Genomic DNA, 15,756 nt, shown 5'->3' on the forward strand with positions numbered 1-15,756 from the left:
CTGCCATAATATATTTCCCTGGCCCAGGGGTTTTTAAGACCACCTATGAGAAAATAATTGGGAATAAATTCTATGTGTGTGTGTGTATGTGTGTGTGTGTATGTGTGTGTGTGTGTGTGTGCGTGTGTAGGGAGCATAGAGATTGCAATATGATTACTGTCTTTATCTTGTTTTGAATCAGTGAGTCAGGTGTCAGAGTGCTTTGAATTTTGTTGGTTTGATAGTAATTTGTTTTCATTCCTTTTGTTTGTTTGTTTAGGTTTTTTTTCCCATTCTTGGCTAACTAAAATTGTGTTTACTTACAAGCCAGTTTTATCTAGAGTTAGGGGGCAATTTGCTAAAAGCCAATAAAATTTCAACTACATATAAAGACTACTGTCAATCCACTCAATTTCCAAGTTGTTAGAGAACAGAATCTGATTGGCTTCAGGTCAGATGCCGATCATCTTTTTTCCATCAGCTACTGTCAGGAAGACAGGTTAGGCATCAGCATTGTGGTTGCTAGGGACCTACCCTGTGAACAAGTTGGATGCTTACCATTGAAGAATGGATGGACAGAAATTTCAGTATGTAAATTCACTCAAAATTCCAATACTGTATCCACCAAACCAGTATAACTATTGATTAAATGTGCAAGTAAAAGATGTAACCCTGTGCATTTCCAATAAAGAATTTAGCAAGAAAATTACAACTCTTTATTTGATGTTACCATTTTCCACTTTTTCTTGCAAATAAGAAAAATCATTGGGAAGTTATTGAGCACTCTGAGATGTTACTGACAGTCTAACAAGGACTTTCAATATTCTTTGTGGAATCAAAATCAAATGGAGGAACCAAATTGATGGAGATGCTGACAATAAGACTGAATTGGAAAGAAATCATGGCTGTTTGGGGGATATCACAGGAGAAAAAGTGTGGTAGAAGATTCTGAGAAAACTATCAAAAATATCAGTGTGATGTATTCTGCATCCTTAGGACTTTTAAAGTTCAATCCTTGAAGTAAGCAAAACTATTTTTCTTCTTTCTTACTCTTCTATCCATCATTTTCTCTCCTCTATATTTTTTCTCTTGTCAAAAAGAAGTACTTTTCTTTATTGACGATATAGAGTTTAAACTACCCAGACCCAAAGTATCCATTGTGGAAAGCTTTATGTCTGACAGCTATATTTCAGCCCATGTAAAGAACAACAAAATAATGGCTTCACTCTCCCTTTGTTCTTACTTTGAAGGCAATGCACAATACAGTTTGAGCAATAACCCAGTACACTTGCTATCAGTCTGTGCAGTTACTTTGTGCCATCTTTCACTATCCTTTGGCTATCTTTCCATTTATATATCAGGAAAATAATATTAATTATATGTAATCTCCTACTTAATAAATTATAGTGTAATGATATAATGGAACTGTATAGGATTAGTAAAAATAATGAGAGAATTCTAGAGACACTAAAAAGAAAAAAAATCCAGGGTATACTGTACAATGAGAAAAAATTGTGTTGTAATTTTTGTTCATATACATTTATAGTAAGTTTTGCATATTAATATATACAGAATTATACATCATATTTAAACACTATGTCTGTGTGATAAGATGGCATGATACTTTTATAGATCTGTGTTATATGTGATTCTCTCTGTATTTATATGTAAATGAAGGCTTATATTGTAGTTATTTTACTATGAGTGGGTTATACTTTTTGAATACATAAAATAATTTTTAAAAACCTAATTGGTTATAGTTTTTGTAATAGTTGTGTAATCTTTTCTACAAAATACATTGATAAAAGTACAGAATGAGGGCTTCCCTGGTGGCGCAGTGGTTGAGAGTCCGCCTGCCGATGCAGGGGACACGGGTTCGTGCCCCGGTCTGGGAAGATCCCATATGCCGCGGAGCAGCTGGGCCCGTGAGCCATGGCCGCTGAGCCTGCGCGTACGGAGCCTGTGCTCCGCAGCGGGAGAGGCCACAGCAGTGAGAGGCCCGCGTACCGCAAAGAAAAAAAAAAACGTACAGAATGATATTCCTATGTATGGGCAAGGAAAAAATACAAATAAATAAAAAGTAGATTTCTTTTTAGTGATTTGAAATTTTTATTATATTTTTATGCTCAAGTTTTAATATTATAGAATCACATATAACTCAATTTGAATGAAATTCTTAAACACATAGCTACATAATTAATTTACCACCATATGCTGAATTGCAGTATAAAATGTTTTAAAAGATACTATGAATAAAATACAACTGTAAGAGTGTAAAATAATCATAAAAATCATCTCTATGTGAATTGTGCTCCATTAATATTTTGATTCATCTTTCCAGAATAATAAACACTTTAGGCTGTCTATTTAGCTATTTCCCATTTTCCTTAGTGAGAGCCCTACAATTTCACCTATTACCTTGTTACTTGGGAATACAGACTATGTCATTTGGAATAACACTGGTGATTTATCTAATCTGGCACTCTCTGTTCTAAAAATAAATTTTAAAGATCATTCTTCCCTCTGTGCTTATGAAGACAACATGGTTTAAAATTTACAAACAAGAGTAGAGATTTATCTTAGGCAAGAGTATACCAATTGTATGTGACATTTATCCTCTCCAGCCAGATGGCAGTGGGATGGAATTTGGGTCTTTCTTTTTCCTTTATTCACAAGCTAATTTAATGTTCAAATGATAAAACCCACAGCAAACCTGAGCAATTCCATTGTGTAATCAGACAGCTCTCTCGCTGAAAGGAAGAAAAGTTTCTAGGCAATATTATTGTTACATTATATTTTGTTTAATAGTTTTAATAACATAAATAACCATAACTTAAAAATAAATACATAATGCTCACTAGCAAATATTCCATGAGCTGTTATATAAAATTAATGTTGTTCCACTAAGGAGCTTTGAATTTGCTGGTCAGTTCCCTTCCCTTCTGCCCCTATCCTGAAGAAAAAATAGCCTTTGACTTCTGGATGTTTAGAAGTGTTCCAGCAATGATGGGACAAATGGTAGAGGCAGTCCTGACTTGGTAGTAATATCACTGAGAATCGAGAAACACAGTTACAATAAGGAAGGTGCCAACCTTAAAACTGAATTTGGCCCAGAATATATTAAAACCAGTGTGACATTAGTTGACTGTCAGTGTAATTTTCTTGAGAAATGTATATTTCTTCTTTAATTATTTAGACAATTTAGATTGGTTATTGCAAAATAACTGCTCAGAAAAAAAACAAAAATAAAACCAAAAAACACTGCACATTCTTCTTTTAAAAAGCGGACATTTAGCAAAAATATAACAATTTAGAATAATGACAAATACCTACGTAGATGTTAATATTGCCAGGAATATATTAAATTTTTCAACCTTCAGTAACTTTATGAAATAAATGCTGGAATTATCTTCCCATTTTAAAGGGATGAAGAGTTTAAAAACTTCCTCGGAGACACATATCTAGTTAGCTGAAAAGTCAGGTTTGAATCAAACATTCTGGGTCTAAAGCCTGTATTCTCACCAGTTTTGTCATCTAGCTTTTCAATGAAGGAAGAGTATTCCTTTAAAGGAAAATACATTTTCAGAGGTGAAGGCATTATCATTAATTCCATTAATTGGGCTTTTGAGGAAACAAGAGGATACTTGAGAGCTAAATCGACCCTTGGATGCTAATGAAAAAGCATTAAGCTGTTTAGACTAGATCAAGTTCTGTTGATGCTGACAGGTAACATTGAGTCTATTGTGATATCTGGAATGTGAGAGCCATTTCAATACAAGCACATTCTAGAAAATTAGAAAGATACATTGAGGAAAGAGAAATAAGAGATAAATGAAGGTGAATATGATCTAATTTACTGTACTAGGAGAGGTTCTCAGACAGATTAGGGAATCTTCTGCCTGTGATTCTCTGCCTATAGACAACTCAGCATTTTAGATTGGATACTTGGAAGAGGTCTTACTCCTTTGGGGAAGTAGGTAGGTCAAATGTTGGTATATTATGGAAAAAGAAATTCCATTCAAATTCCTTTTAAGCTATTTACTTGATTGAATACATTTTGGCCTTGATAGGCCGTGATCAGGTCAGTGACGCTGAGCACCAGAGAAACTAGAAGGATGTATGCCTGTACTAAACCCATAACTATTCATGTTATGGGAAGTATACCTTTCCCTCCCTCGTTTCTTCACCCCACGTAAAATGTCTATATCTTTTACCTCATCCTCTACACTCTACTGCCCCTGCCCCTCCTAATTTTTTCCCTTAATTTCATTCCTTCCCAATTGCATAAGACTCCTAAGATGAGCAATCTGAATATGTCTCAATTCTTATAATAGCTTCCTCCATGCCTTGGTACTCATTCCTATTGGGAAGGATTGAGGAAACTATTTACTGAGAAGAAAACCTCTTCAATTTCATTAATTGCCACGTTATGTCAGCTTTCCCCACATAATTCGTGAGTTTGTATCCCTTTGAAATCCTAAAAGCTCCTAGGTTAATTACAGACTATGTCTCTCATAGCCCTAGTTCCACTAGATCTCAATGTCTTATATAACATCTGGATTAGATGCTTAAAGATAATGAACAAAAATAGGGAATATAGTAGGATAAACATTAAAGAATGACTTTAATTTTAAACGTATCAAGATTGAGCTGTTTATGAGACATCTGTGCAGAGGGTGTCCCATAAGTACTTAGAGAAATGCAGTTAGAGCTCAGAAGAGAGAGAATGGCAAGAAAAATATAAATCAGAATCATCAGCCTAAAGATTTTGTCTCAAGCTGGAGGCTTTACATGATTATCTAAAGCTCACATTTTTTATTTCTTTCTTTTTTTTTTGAGAGTCCAGTACATTTCACTCCTTGTCCCTATTCAAGTTACAAATAAATTGAGAAATAAAACAGCAGATTCAGCAGATGAAAGACCAAGAGATCATTTTGATGACTCATAAAGCTTGATTGGAAAACACAGCTTGATTTATGTATTAATGGGCCTGAGGTCTCCCTAATTATACTGGAGTCTACACAGGATACCCCATTCAAGGGAAATGCAGAGTCTGCAAAAATATACCTCTATTTTTTTTCTGTTGATTTAGTTTGAGTAAGAAGAAAAAAATGGACTGAATTCTCTGTGCCTAGGTATCTTCCTAAATTAGCTCATTTCAGAAATGTGGACCACTTGCTGTCATCCCATCTCCCAATATGGTAGTTAACTCCTTTATATTAGTTGGAAAAATGGATGGAGCAATGAACAAAGGAGAAAAACAGAAACTTGTGATAGACAATACAGATTTTAGAAACAGAAATCTCTGTAATCGGTCAGAAATGTGACCTAATTAACTAAATCTACTCGAAAATCACACATTACTCAAGATTGAAAGTTTCTCAAATTATTTGCAGTCAAATTGTCCAATATGGCCTATTATAAATTCTGCAATGAAATCAGGTGACACTGTGAGAAGTATTGAACTAAAAAAATGCCATTCAGAGTCATGCTATATATTAAGACATTTCCTTGAGTAAAGATAAATGTCCAAAACCAAAACTGTCTTGCAGGTTAAAGCTCAAAAATATTAAATGACAAGTAATTAAACCTGACCTAAATCTATCTTGCATTTGTCTGTCAAAAATCCAGAAATTTGAAGTCATCCCAATTTCTTATACAGATTAATTTCAGTTGAAAAGATTTTCAAATTTAGGTAGAGTTAGGGAATCATTCAATAGCTTTTGCCTTTGTGTTTCTCACCCAAGAGCTGTACTTCCTGTAGGAGCTCACAAATTGAATTAGTTTGGTGTTCTATCTTTTATTTCATTCACATCAAATAGTTCAAAGGGTTGATAGAATACACAAGTTTTTCCAGTGCTGGCTCCTCTAAATCATTTAAATCAGCCCCTAAATCATTTATTCCAGGCAAAATTATATCCACAGATCGTAGTATTACAAAAGACCTATTTCTTTTGGTTTCTAACTGAAAACTGGCCAGTTCTTTCCTGGGTCCATCTCTTTTGTGTAACTGGTCAAAAGCAGTCAACAGAGCCAACACACAACATTAGGTTTCAGTTTTCTAACCACTTCCCCCAGAGCTTCCAGTTAAGCAGATATGTGATATGCATCCTCAGTTACTACAGGTGGTAGTTTTACCAAAAATTTTGCCTCCCACTGCCAATTGTACTATTAAAATCTACAAGTTTGTTATTTCTATATCTTCCTGCTCAACTGAAAATTTTGACAGGAAAATAATGACTCTCTCTAGTAATGTCATTTTAAAGACTACTTTATCTATTATTAAATTACCTGTACCAACTTCCCTTTGGTTTGTATCAGTATTTTTGTGATATAATTCTTTTCTCTGCTTTCTACTGTTTACCTCTCTGTGTCCTTATAATTTAAGTAGCTTTGCTATCGACAAAATATAGCTTTGGTTTTGAACTCAACTGACGTCATCTTTCATTTCAAGAATTTCAATACATTTCAATACATTTATATTGATTTACAAGTCTATGATTTTACTTTGTGTTTTCTATTTGTCCAGATTGTTCTATGTCTCCTTTTTTCATGGTACACCCAAATAACAAACTTTAAGAGGGGCTAATCTTATTCTAAAACTGTAATTAAAAGGGCAGGAACTGAGAAAACAAAACAAAAAAGCATTAGCATCTGCCTGTTTTCAAGAGAGAATTGGCCTTACTCTAACAGAGAAGCTATAATGTTCTCCTCTTTGACGTAAACAATTTCAGAGAACAATGACAGTCTATAAAATCACTGTGATTATGATGCATAGGACAAAAGACAACTTTATAATAATGTCTGAGCACATACAGAACTGAAAAGAAGAATTCCAGATGTCCTAACATTAAGTTTTTTGTTTCTTTAGGACTTAGAAAGTACTTGGGAAAATCCTTTCTCTATCTTTAAAACCTTAGCATTTTTAAGATTCCACATGTAAGTGTTTCAAAGAAATACGGAGGTGGAGTAAGAGGACAGATGCTGTTCAAGGCTACAAACTTGCAAAAAGTAGTAAAATAAGTCTTAGAGATCTAATGCACAGCATAGTGAATATAGACAACAATATTGTATTATAATAATCAAACTTGCTAAGAGTCTAGAACTTACTATTCTAACCGCTAAAAAGAAATGATAATTGTGTTACATGATAGAGATGCTAATTATCACTATAACACTTATATTACAATACATAAATGTATCAAATTAATGTTATACAGCTTAAATTTACACCATGTTATATGTCAAATATATTTCAGTTTTAAAAAAACAGCATTTTTTGATCAATGAATCACTGGTTTTAGATGGAAGCCTCTAAGCTACTTTTTTAGCTCACTTTTGATATTTCTTTTCCTGTCATCTTTTAATTAATTTTGAATTTATCTTTCTACTCTGCTCATGATTCCTCCAGAAATTTGAATACCCATGTGTTTAAAAGTCTAAATTTGATGTATATTTTGTCTTACAATTAGCATTTTATTAAATATATACTACTATAATTGTTCAGCATATTAGGGCCAATTTACTTTAATCTTATTTAGATATTTGTTGTCATGTTTTAGGTATTCAATAATTAGATATACGTATTAGTGTAATTTTCTTTGTGTATTTATTGGGTTGGCCAAAAGTTTCATTTGAGTTTTTCCATAACATCTTACAGAAACTTTTGGTCAATCCAGTACATCTCAGAGCTTCAGTTGAAATTATAGTCCTTCTTTGTGAATCATAACTTTATGCTTCCTTTTTTTTTTTAATTTTTAAAAAAATTTTTTTTTATTTATTTATTTTGGCCATGCCACACAGCTTGCTCTTAGTTCTCCAACCAGAGACTGAAACTGTGCCCTTGGCAGTGAGAGCGGGGAGTCCTAACTACTAGACCACCAGAGAATTCCCAAACCTACATTTTTTTTTTTTTTTCGGACCGACCGGGGCACGAACCCGTGTCCCCTGCATCGGTAGGCAGACTCTCAACCACTGTGCCACCAGGGAAGCCCCCTTCCTTTTAATGTGTAGCTTTTTGGTAGGAAATTCAGTTTTTATTAATTTCAAAGTATCTTACTTTTATCCTTATTTTTGTTTATTTGGATATTAAACTGTAGGTTGAAAGTGATTTTATCTGCACAGATTTTTATCAAATATCTTCTGACTTGCTCTGTTGTTTTTATAAAATCACCTATTAGTTTAATTGATATTTCCCTTTAGTTAATCTGTTCTTTCTTTCTGAAGGCTTATATGATCTCCTAATTATCTTAGGTGTTCAGCACATTTACATAAATGTGTCTAGGAGTTAACTTCTTTTTACTGATTCTGCTTGTTATTTGTTGTTCTTTCTGAATATGATGATGGGTCTTGTTTACCATTTGAGGAAAATTCTCATATATTATCTCTTTAAATCCTATTGCTCATCCATTCTCTTTATTTGTGCATTCTGGAATGCTAGGGAAACATATGTTAAAATTTTCACTTTATCCACTGGGGCCCTTATGCTTTTAATGTAAATATTTTTACTTTCTTTTTTCTAATGATCTATGTTCTACTTAATATTCTTTTCAGCAGTGTCTACTTTGCTTTTAATAATTTGCTATGCTGTTCATCTATAGTACTTTTTGGTTCTTTATTGATCAGTTTTGGTAACCTCTTATTATTTTGTCAAAATTTCAAACTCTTTTGACAGGGCTGATTCACCTTTTTGCTTGCCATTAATTGTAGGCTGGCTTGACTAGGACAGCTTCCACCTGATCTTCTTGTAAACTTCCTGCACTGTAACTTCATTGCTCCATCTCATGCCCAGTCCTCTGTCCCATGTACCAACAACACTCTTCCCTATTACTGCAGTATTTGACGCAGTTTGTTGTTGCACTGAGCCCCCCAGTGGCTTTTAGCGTCCCGCCTGCCACCCACTCCCACCCTCAACTCTGTCAACAATTACCTTCTCAAGGTCTCAGCTTATAAAACCTTTGTTGACCAAGAGAGACGCATCATTACTGATGGATATTTTTTCCTTAAGCATTTAGTAGTTTTTAATAGTGAATATTATTTTCCTTGTAACATTATTCTAAAAATAATTTGAGATATGTTGTATGAAAGTGAATTATGCTAGAGGGTTTTGATTTTAGGTTCCTTCTGCCTGTGCTCTGTGTGATCCAGCAACCTGAGACTTTAATTTTTTGAAATGGAATTTCCCAGGCGACACAAGAAGTGTGAATTTTGGCTTCTATCCCTTTAATAAATGATGACTTCTGGTTATTAATTCTCCAGAACATGAATACACATTCTCATAAGCTCTGCTCCATACAGAGCACAAAGTCAAACATACCAGTCTCTTTTTCTGCAGTTCTGCAGGACTTTATAAATTCCCTTCCTTTGAGAATATGGACTAACTAACGGAGGTCCAGATTTTAGCTCTGAGTGACAACATGGCTCTTCACATTGCTAGGATTTGCTCCTGTCACCTAGATGGGGCCAAATGATATCTAGCTTCCAGGTCTTCAAAGACTGGCCATTACCATGTTGTAGGGTGTGTCTACTCTGCAACCTGTCTTACTTCACTAAAAGAGGAAACATGTTGTAAAATAATGTTTTAAAATGTATCAGAGTTTTTAGAGAGAGGTTGCTAAAGAAGTTTTCTCTATTTTCACATAGATACACAAATCCAGAGTTGACTGAAATGAGGAAGTAAGTTATTTTCCTATATCTGCCTGATGCCCTCATCTTTTTAAGTCTATTACTAACTTTTTGCATTAGAGGCTAGAATTTTTTATGACTAACGGTTATAGTAAGGTAGTTTTCAAAGAAGAAGGAAAAGTTATCAGAAGATCTCTTTATAATAATAGAGATAAAATTCCTGAATTTACCTCTCTTGCTTTGTGTTTAGGTATTCTGAGATTCACTAAGATTAAAACTATTTTAATGATACCTTCTGTAGGAAATATTTTTAAAAAATCACATGATGTAAAAAGTGATAAGCTAAATTTTAGTTATATCTGATACAGTATGATTTTACCCCTTTGAACTTAAATTATTTGAGCTACAATATAACATATATAATCATCTAGTTTAGATATATTGGTTTTCTGCACTGAATCTTTTTTATAATATTATATATTCTTTTCACAGGAGAGGTTTTCAGATTGCAATGCCATCTCTTATACTGAAGGTCTGCTAATTTATGAAGATAAATAGAATTGTTTAACCACTTCCAAAACCATGATCATGTGTGTGTGAATATATATAGTGATATATATGTCTCACCAATGTATATGAATGCATAAAGGCAATTCTTTTAGTTACCGAAAATATAGAAGTGACACTTAACAAAAGTCATGCTATTATACTACTGTTAACATATTTTACTGGATCTTAATGCCTTTAAGCTGGTCAGAATGCTCATGGATAATTCATAAATGCAGATTATACTACATAGAGTGTTTCCTATTTCATTTTAACTTCAAGTCTCTAAACAATTAATTGGGGAAAATGTGTGCAATAGATATTTTAAATTAAGCATTATTTCTTCTATTAATAAAGATTTCATACATATTGACAAAAGAAACTGTAATCCTTTATGAGATAAACAAACAAAAAAGATCACATATCAAGTAAGCATAAGAACAATGTTCAACATTAATATAAACTGAATAAAGGCCAAATGTTAAAAAAAATTGAGAATGTTCACCTATCAAATTTCGGTCATTTTTTAATGAAAATATTCAGAAATAGCCAGGTAAACATTGTCTTACATTTCAGGAAAAGATATAAATTTCTGCAACATTTAAAAAATAAATTAGGTAGTTTCTATTCAAAACTATTGAAGATTTTGTTACCAAACCAGGTTCCCTTGCCCAACAAGCTGCAAGACAAACGCTGAGACCCCGAGGTTTGCAGCAGAGAAAGGGTTTATTCACAAGGCAGCCAAGGGAGAAAAGGGAGAACAAGTCTCAAATTCTCCCCCTTGAAGGCAGGTGCTTGGAATATTTATGGGTGAAGCATATAGGGCAGTTGGAGGTGCAGGGGAAGGTGACTGGTGGTAGGAAAAAAAGTGAAGTAATTCCCACTCTGTGCAGGCATATTTGAGTTAAATGCTTCTTCATGGGATGCATTTTCACAAAATGGTGGCATTAGTATGATCTGAGCATAAAATTTTGGACTTCTAATGACAAAAGGTCACCTATCAGACAAGGAAGTCTATCCTGCACAGACCCTAATAAGCCACGTTAGTTCCATCCAGTTTCAGCAGTTTTGCTGTGCTGCAAGGGAGGGGTTTTTAACTAGCTGTTCTCTTACCTGTTGCTCTATAAGACAAGCTCAAGAATTTCTGTTAATCACCAGTTTCTGTTAAGCTTATGGGGTGTGGTTTCAGGATTTTTTTTTTTAACCTTATGGGTCATGGCTTCAGTTTCACATACGTTGACATAATTAAATGTTTATGTAATATTTTTTACAATGTTATTTTAAATTAAAAAATTTAAACATCCAATAACATAATAAACCTTAAATAAGTCCATACATACATCTTTATTATGAAATATTATTGTAATATGTCCTTAAGCATGCATGATTATTAACAGTAATGGCCTTAAAAATTCATGGAAACAGTATTAAATGAATAAATTGGGATAAACTATATATATGTTACAGGATTTAATTATATAATCATCACACACATACACATATGACAGGTAAGCCTATGAGAAAATACAGCATTATATGCCATTATGGCTATTTTTAGGTGAAGTGCTAAAAAGTGCTCTTTTATTTTCAAAGAATTTTTCTAATTTATTATCTATAATGTGCTAAAAACATGGACTGAAGTAAATAAAATAATTCTTGTCTGCATAATGTACAATGAGACTAGAATATAACCTTTTTTTTTCTACAATGCTGATAAAGGCATTAAATTATTAGGAAACATACTTAATTCATGGATTGAGATAGGTTTTGACTACAGAATAACCATGGAATTTTAAAAAATGCATGCCTCTGTACATAATATAATATGACATCAACAAGCTCAGACTAAGGCATAGTAAGAGGAAGATAACTGATTTTAGTAAGACAAATACTTATAAGATGCTTCGTTTGTACATGACATTGAATTGGGAATATAAAGTCATAGTCATCTCAGATATTATAATTAAGAATTGGGATTGGCCAAACACAGAAATGAGTTTCCCACATGAATTAAAAACACATGTATTCATGAAAGGGCAAAGGTAAATACAGGTATTCAAGTGAAAGAGATGCTATGTTACATTGGTGAAATCTAGATGGGATATAGTAATAATTAATTTAAACAATTTTAAAACAATTTTATTACTTCCTGTAATATTTTAAAAGCAATTAAGTAGAGAGAAATTAAAAACTGTCCAACTGTGACTAATGAATGCTCTTAGTGGTAGAGTTATGATTGAACATCTATAGTTGAATTGCTGACATCTAAAATTATTGCATATATCTTCATATCATTAATTATTTTTAAATCAAATTATGCCTAGTTAATCAACTAGTTTAAAAATTCCTCTGCTGTACTCCTTCCACTTCTTATTCTTGATCCTCAGAGGTACTTTTAATTCATTTATCTGTATCTTTCATTTAGTTTTCAATTATGTAATTTTATTTATATGCCACATACAACTATTCATTGATTTCTGTTTTAATTCACATCACATTTTTTGACTAACTACATGGGAATAAGTGATTTAACTTTTAAAATATCTACCCCCTCCACATCTATTCACATATACCTGAATAATTTTATAATATTGTGAGACAGACCAGAGGTTAGAGCTTACTATATTTGGAGTATAAAAATATAATCAATAGCTGAGCCATACTCTACTAATTACACCTCTTTTCTTTGATAAACTATCTCTTATAGATAAAAATTGCTTCTTTTTGAAAATGTGTTTGACTGGTTTCTTTGTGCTTATCAGTATTTTTTTCCTCCAACTCTCTTCCAGAAGTGATATCACCTACTGAAATATTTTAATGCATTAGGTAAACAAAATGTGTGTGTGTGTGTGTGTGTGTGTTTACCTTCCCTCCTGAGCTATGCCTCACCCCACTACCTAGCTGGCTGATATTTAGGCAGAGCTGATATTCTGAGATGTACCTTGAAATTTCCTTTGCCTCTCACCTGTGTTTGATCTTCACATTCCCAATCTTAATTCCTTCATTTCAGTGGAACCAATATCCAGTGACTTTCTGATAAAATGGGCCAAATAAGAACAATTTTTTGATACTCAAACATCTAGAAAAGTCTTCCTTCTTCTCTATGACTTTTCTACATATCTGTTTCATACTTTATTCTCTCTCCTTAAATTGCCCTATCCCTACTCTCAGATGATAACCTTGATTCATACATCACTAAGAAGATTGAAACAATCAGAAGGAAACCAGTCTATCAGCTTCTATCTATCAGCTTGAATCTCAGTTCATATACTGTTCATTCTCTCCCGTTAACTAAAGATGCATGTCCTTATTCCAAGCAGAGGTAAACTCTCCATAATTGCCTGATATGCCTTAGACCCCGTTCCATCTCAAATTCGTAAAGATATTGCTCCATCAGTTTTCCCATCTTTTTTTCATCATCATCATTTCTCTCTCTCTCTTCTGGATCATTTTCATCAGCATACAACCATACTATTATCTCCCATCTAAAAGAAAAATTGGCCTGATCTCTCTCTTCTTTCAACTACTATCTCATTTTTCTTCTTTTTTACAGCAAAACTTTATATTTTTTTAAAAGTTACTTATTTCAGCCTATTCTCTCTTAAACCATCTCCAGTTAGGTTTCTGCCCCTATCACTTCAAATTTACCATTTGATAAGCTTCCTTTATCAAGTTAACAATGATTTCTTGTGAAATACAATGGACTTATTTCAGCCTTCCTTTATTGGCTATCAGTGGCATTTGACATACTGGATAACACTCTTGTACTGAAACACTTTTTACACTTGGCTTCTGTGACGTTCTTCTAATCTAGTTTTCCTCCTACCTTTCTGGTCATTTCTTTAGCTGGTCAGTCTCTTTTAGCTGGTTCATCTCACCAATGTAAAAGTGTGCTTCTGGGTTTGGTTCTTCATTTTTTTTCTCTCCTTGCTCACTCCCTAGGCAATCCTATGTACTTCTCTCATCTTTAGCTACCACATACATGATGAGGAAAATTGATGGAGCAATATTTTTAAGAAATGAGGTGGAATGGGGTCCAAAGCATATTAGGCAATTATGCAGAGTTTAGTTTTTGCTTGGAACAAGGACAACACACCTTTTTTCTCTCTATGCTCACTACCTATGCAATCGTATATATATTTTCTTGTCTTTAACTACCATGTACATGATGATGATGATAATCAGAACTTCTCTTCTGTGTTCCATATCTACATTTATGATGACCTTGACATATCCTCTTCAACGTTAATCAGGCATTTCACATGTAACATTTCTATTTTTTTTTTTTTTGCGGTACGCGGGCCTCTCACTGCTGTGGCCTCTCCCGCTGCGGAGCACAGGCTCTGGACGCGCAGGCTCAGCGGCCATGGCCCACGGGCCCAGCCGCTCCGCGCTATGTGGGATCTTTCCGGACCGGGGCACGAACCCGTGTCCCCTGCATCTGCAGGCGGACTCTCAACCACTGTGCCACCAGGGAAGCCCACGTGTAACATTTCTTAAATGGAGATTGTGATGGCTCAACAAACATGTGCAGCCTGTGATCTTTTCCATTACACTAAAGGGCAACTCTATTATTTCAGTTGTTCAAGTTAAAAATCTTGGCATTATTCTTAACAACTTTCTTGTTTTCATACTCTACATCCAGTCCATCAGCTAATTCCAAGAGCTTTACCTTCAACTAGCCAGAACTCACCCATTTCTCCTCACTCACATTGCCACCACTCAGTCCAATCCACCTTCTTCTCTTGCCTGGACTATTGCAGTAGCCTCTTAACTGATGTCCTTGCCACAGTATTTGTGCCAAAATTTATGTCTAAAATGCTCAAACTCTTCTGGTGGCTTTCCATTTCACTCAGAGTTTACCCAAAGCTTCAATATGATCTTCAATTCTGAACATAACCCCACTTCCACCCTTAGTTTTCTGATCTCTTGCCTTAATCCTCTCTTCTCTCAGAGATTAAAGCACACTGACTTCTTCCTATATCTTGAATACACTATGTTGTATGTGCAGTTCAAGTTCTAGACTTTTGTTTCCTGTAGGACTCCTTGGAATACACTTATCCAAGAAATTCTATTTCTAGATTACTCCCTATATTTCCTTACTCAGAAACCCACTTTCAGTGAAGACTTTATTTGTTGTCCTCAGCACTTATCAAGATCTAAAATTCTCCATTTTTACTTATTTATTTTGTCTCTACTATTAAATATAAACTACATTAAAGAAGGACTTGTTCTATTTTAGAACATATTTTCTCCTTAGTACTTATAACAATGCCTGAAGCATAACAGCTACTCAAAAATACTTGGACAATAGGATAAATAAGTGAGTAAATTGGCTTGATACTCTATATAAACAATTGTAGATTGGAAAATTTGACCCATCAAAATTTTGAAGAAAGTGCTTCACTATCTTCTAACTTACGGTATTGGTGTGATGAAATAAAATGTGTCTTTTTCTCCCCTATTCTTTAGATGACATAAGGGCTTTCTCCTAAAATTTCAATGATTTTAGGGCTTTAATCCTAATGTTCTAATGTTTACATGAGTGTGGGCTTTTCTTTGTTTATCCACAGCTTGCCACTTAGTGGTGGACAATTTCAATCAAGA

This window comes from Delphinus delphis, chromosome 18 (assembly GCF_949987515.2).
Source record: "Delphinus delphis chromosome 18, mDelDel1.2, whole genome shotgun sequence".
NCBI lineage: Eukaryota > Metazoa > Chordata > Mammalia > Artiodactyla > Delphinidae > Delphinus > Delphinus delphis.